We start from the raw sequence: 6,000 nt of genomic DNA on the forward strand, positions 1-6,000 counted from the left end.
ATGTAAAAAGCAGCAGCGATGTTGTCGGACGCAATCTGGACAACTTGGCGGTGTATGACGGTCTTGAAGGATTTGAGAGCGTTGAAAATCGCCAGAAGCTCGAGGAAGTTGATGTGCTTCCTCAATTCTTGTCGGTTCCAAGTCCCTTGGACCCAAAGTCCTGCACATGCTGCACCCCATCCAATGAGGGACGCATTGGTGTATAATGTCACTGTCGATTGCGGCAGTCAGAACGGAACACCGATAGATAAATTGTCTACAGTAGTCCACCATGTCAAGGTACGAAGGATCGAAAGCAGAATCCGAATAAATTTGCTTTGTGGGTCCCACTGCGGGTGAAACGATCTGTTGAGGAACAATTGCAGCAGTCGAAGTCTCAGTCTGGCATGGGGCACGATGGCAACTGAGGCAGCCATGTGTCCCAAAGGCCTCTGTATAGTGACAGCCTGTACTGTCCTGTGTTAGCAAAATCGCTGAATATGAGCAAAAAGAGTGGCTCGACGGGATAGAGGAAGAAATGCCCTCTGTAGGATGGAGTCGATACGTGCCCCGATGAAATCGATGACCTGTGTAGGGATAAGTGACGATTTCTTACGGTTAATGCAGAGTCCAAGGTCGTCAAGTAAAGTACAAATCTTATGTACAGTTGAATGGAGGCTGTCTCTAGTCTGGGACACAATCAGCCAATCATCTAAGTACGGTTAGACTTGTATACCCTGAAGCCGCAGGAGTGCACACACCGGGGCCATACATTTTGTGAAAACTCTCGGTGCCGTGGCAAGACCAAATGGCAGAACATTGAATTCGAATATATCGGGTCCTACAGTAAAACGCAGGAAAAGTCTATGGAAAGGATGAATGGATATATGAAAATAAGCATCCTTCAAGTCCGGTGAGGTGAACCAATCCCCTCTCCTCAGCAACAGAAGGATATTTTGTAGGGTGGTCATCCGGAACTATTTAGGCTTGATGTATTTATTAACATCTCTTAGGTCCAGGATGGGACGAAGACCACCGACCCATTTGGGGACTGTAAAATATCTAGAATAGAATCTGTGTAGCCCATCAGAGCGAGACAGTTGTCGAATCGCTCCTTTACGAAGTAGCTGGTAGACCTCATCGCATAAAATTGAAGAGGGCAGCGTAAAACGGATAGGGCTTGACAATGGAACGATGTCGAATTCTATTCTGTATCTGAGCTGAATGATGGACAACACCCACCTATCAGATGTAATGGACTCCCAAACGGGGAGTCGGCTTTGAAGTTGGCTCCCAAAAGGGAGAGGGGAAGGTGGGAGATGGAGAGATGGAGTGGCTCGCCGGGACCGTCAACGAGGACGCTTTTCGGTATTGAAGTGTCGACAGCCCTGAGAGAAACGTTGTTGAGGCTGTTGCCTTCTACGCTGCTGCCTTTGCTGATATTGATGGTGGGGCTTGGTACTGTTGACGTCCGTAAGGCCTGGGCCATGGCCACTTATGTTTGTGTTGCGGGAGCTCCATGCGACGCGCTGTCATACGTGACTCATGGATTGCCTTGAGCTTATGATTGGTCTTCGCATGAAAAAGCCCAGTACCATCGAATGGCATTTCTTCTATCCTCCTCTTCATTTCTCCAGGGAAGTTACAATTCCTCAGCCACGCATGCCGTCGAAGGGAAATCGCACTGACCATGGCCCGAGAGTCAGTGTCCACATGATGTCTTGCGGTGGACAATTGCTGTATGGCCACTTGCATTGCCTCTTTTATAAAGACCCTGGCTAGGTCTGCCTGGTGGTCCAGAAGGGAGGAAGCGACGTTATCCAGCTTCTGCATTATGAAGTACTGGTAACGTGTCAGAGTAACTTCATAATTTGATATGCGTAGTCCGAGTCCCGAGGCCACACAGGCGCGACGTGCAAGCATGTCTATCTTCCCCCCTTCCCTATCGTGGGGTGTTGTATGACCGCGAGCCTCTCTGCCCTGGGACGACTCAACCACCAGCAAATTAGCTTGGGATGGTGTAGCAGAAATGGTGTATCTTCCTCTCTAACCCGGTACATAGACTCGTACTGGCGAGACGTCGCTTGTGGTTGAGCCAGCTGGTCCCAGGGCTGGGCCATCGCCTGGCAGAGCGTAGTAATAAGAGGTAATGCTATGGTTACAGATTGTTCTCCCCGGACAATGTCATAAAATCTATCGGTGCTGGGACTGGGGCGATGATGGGCCTTGATCTCCAGCGACCGAACCAGATGGGAGATGAGCTTCAAGAAGGGGACACGGGGCTTGTCCGGGGAGCCAGGGTCATGGGAAGTGATGGCCACATCAGGGGATGAGGAGTCTACTTCCAATTCGTCGGAGTCCTGGTGGTAATGGTATTGTTCATTGGAAGAGAAGGTCTCCGGGGATGGTGGAGGTCTCCTCTCTGCACGCCCAGAAGTGGACGGCGCCTCCCTTGGGATTGATGTTGAATTACAGTCCCGTGGATAATAAGGATAGGGTTGGTATCCACCCCAGCCAGGGAAGCCATCATAGCCCGGCATAGACCAGTCATCCAATCGGCGTTCAGCTGAACGGCTTCTGCGCCTAGATGGCGATACATGTTCCTCATGTGGCCCAGCGGTAGACATCGGGGTTAGGGAACGTTCCCTTGGTGGGGAGTCTCTGATCTCTCCATCTGAGATCGATTCCCTAAACGGCGGCTCCGGATGTGGCGGAGATGCGCTCTCAGGCCAGACAATTTGCCTGGGGGAACCCGGCGGAGTCACCTGCATCGCTGATTGCAGGGCCGGTCCTGAGGGAGTCGGTACCGTAGCGGCAGTCAGTACTGAAAACCCTGACGAACCTGAGCCCTGGTGTTTGGGGCAATCGAGCTTCTTGCCCTTGTGGGCCGTCTTGGCCGCTTTATCTTTCCTCGGTTTTTTGTGCCCAGAGGATTTATCAGATTCAGAGTGCTTACGCTTCTCCTTTTGCTTAGTTGGGGGAGAAGGTAGCTGTTGCGCTTCCGTCGAGGCAGCGCCTTCGTCCAAAGGACGCTGTGGCAGTGCGGCCGATGTTGAGGTGGGGCACTTGGAGGGCACAGTTGAGGAAGAAGTAGGCCTTGAGACCAATTGGTCTGATTGTAGCAAGGCCTGGTCCCACAGCAACTTGCGGAGACGATTCTCCCTATTCTTCCTGGCCTGTTTGGTAAAGGCCAGGCAATGCCTGCACTTGTCGGTCCTATGCCCCTTGCCAAGGCAGAGGAGGCATAGGTCGTGCAGGTTGGCAAGAGACATTTTGGAGCCGCACTCGCTACATTTTCTAAATGTTGCCCACTGCGCCATCGCGAAAAGGAAAGAGAAGTTGATAGTGCAGAGGGTAAATATTTTTGGTTTGTTTTTTTTTAGAAAGATGAAAGAAGAAGAAAACTACAACAAGGATAAGAGAAAAAACTGAGAGCATAACAAGGTGAGTGTAACAAGGTAAGTATTACCATAAACGAGCACAAGGCAAGAATCTAAGTGAGAGACGAACAGGCACGAGGCACAGTGAACGGCGGTCGCAAAGACTGAATAAAATGGCAGACACTCTGCTCTATTTATACTATGGGGGGGAGGGGAGGGGAGCCTTTTCCCGCCAAAAACCGTTAGCTTTCTAATCTTCCGGCCTAGGCACTGTGCAGGCACAGCACCCATATGTGTGATGCACAGAGGCCACGACAAAGAACTGGCCTCTCTCATACTCACACTGTGGTGTGTAAAATTACACATAAGTAGCCCTGTAGACTTGCACTTCCAGGACGCTGTCACAAATTATCCAGACTTAAAATTCCTCAAATTTCAGCCTTCTACCCTTTATAAGTGTTTTAAAAATATAAACGAATACATGCCCAGGGCCTAAGAGGTCCCCCAAATTTCATAAGAGTAGTTTCAAGGGGTATTTTAATATCTCATGTACTCAGAAAAACAATTCTTACTATCCCACCTCACTGCCTTACCATAAACACATCAAAAGATGCCTCTGTGTCTGGTGGTGAAGACCAGATGACCCCACTCCATTAGTGGGTAACTGTCAAAGTGTAATCTCTGTGTTTTATAGGCTTGCTAAAGTAAGTTCACACATGTAACCTTTTTGTTTACTTAACTTGGCCAGCCTGTTCAAGATAACTTTAGTTTAGAAGGCCTGTCAAAGGCATCTAATTAGAATGAAATGTAACTTTTCTTTATGGTGCTGTGATGTGAATCCAATCACTTTCCTATCCATATCAAAGTATCCAATCACCTTCCTGTGTATTGAATTCTCTCCTCTTTTGTGTATTCTATATAACCCTAAGGAAATTAACATGGGGTGTTCCTTCTTAGGCACCCATGGATCCATGCATTCAATTGTAAATAAACCTATTTGCCCTGACAAGAAACTGATTTCCGAGCCTCTGAATTGCAGATCAGTGTGACACTCAAATAAAGCCACAAAGGAGGGTTCAGTACAAGTCATCTTCCTCTCTTGAAAGATACTTAACTAAAGCTTACAGCAAACAAAAAGTTTTTTTATGGTGCTAAGACTATAGACCAAACTATTGTTATACAGATTGAAGGTCAATAAGTAAGCATTGTTGAGCAGACTGTATTGTTATGTACTACTTCAGGAAAGATTAAACATTAAATTGCCTGTATTTACTGAAACTTGAAAACCATTCTTATGCTGACTGAAACCTCCTGGGGAAGATTGAACTAAAACAAAGGCCTTTCATATACAGCATTTTCCTTGTCTGAGGCACTTTTGCCCTGGATAAGAAATGACCCCCAATGCAACTAAGGCCAGTTTGTTTTTGACATGGGATGAATTAAAGGGGTCAGAACAGCTGGCTGAACAAATATTTTGCTTCTTCTGTATATGCATAAATAACTGGTTCCATACTGTAGTCTGTTAGAATATTGAAGCCGTTTTTTAAATGCTTGTCTTTAAGTCTCTCATTCTTAGATAGGTAAACATGTTTTATTGTTGCTAATTATGAGAAACCCATAACCTAGGAGCAGAGCACAGGTACCCCATTCAGAAAGCCCCACATTCAGTTTCAAAAAGGTCCAAAATAGGCAATACCAGACTTGAGGAACAATGGAAAAGACTGGAAATTAATGACCACCACACACATCTATCCATAAAGGTGTCCCTGCAGCACTGTGGAAGAGGATACTGAATATGTAAATTTACACAGCTAATTCCTCTGTAAGAGCTGTTGAACACTTCCCTGCAAAACTTCCATAAGCAAAAGATTAATTCTTGCAGAACACTGGACACATGACACACATGTTCCATCCACAACCCTCCTGGCCCAGTGGCATTCTGGTGGCTCTTGAAGGTGGTATCTTGAGGTGTTCCCCAAGCTTCTTCCAATAGAAATGCTAGTGACTGAACTAGGGACTTTGTACTGGACACACGGAAAGGGAATGTTAGTGCAGCCAGACTCCTTCTCGCACTACATTACTCCTAAGAGCTCTGATAAATGTTTACCATTTATTTGTATTATCACCCAGAGACCCAATTATACCTAGGCAGGGACAGCCTGGTTTCAGTAATCTATACTCTAGTAATCTCTCAGTTAGGTTACTGCAATGTTGAACTTGAAGAATGTTCAGAAGCTGCAGTTTGAACAAAATACAGTAGCCAGGCTACTAGGTCTGAACATATAAGACCAATTTTACACAGGTGCACTGTGTGCTTCTGGATGTAAGCTCTAAGATACTAGCAACAGGAGTCCCATCTGGAATACCAGGACCAGGATTGATGAAGGTGAACAGAAAACTTGGCAAGACATGCAAAGGCAGGAACTGACAACAGTTCGAAACCAGCAAAAGGGGGTGGCAGAATCAGAGACAAAGGCATGGACAAAGCAAGTGAAGGTTAGATGCCGACATAGTATGGCAGTACCGGAGTCCTAAGCAGAATTGGGAACAAGCATGGATCAGATACATGGAAAGATGTGGCAAGATCAGAGACAAAGCAAAATTAGGAACATGCAGGAATCAAGACACAACTGAAGACATT

The sequence above is a fragment of the Varanus komodoensis genome, unplaced genomic scaffold (assembly GCF_004798865.1).
Source record: "Varanus komodoensis strain SLA01 unplaced genomic scaffold, ASM479886v1 scaffold23, whole genome shotgun sequence".
In the NCBI taxonomy this organism is placed as follows: domain Eukaryota; kingdom Metazoa; phylum Chordata; class Lepidosauria; order Squamata; family Varanidae; genus Varanus; species Varanus komodoensis.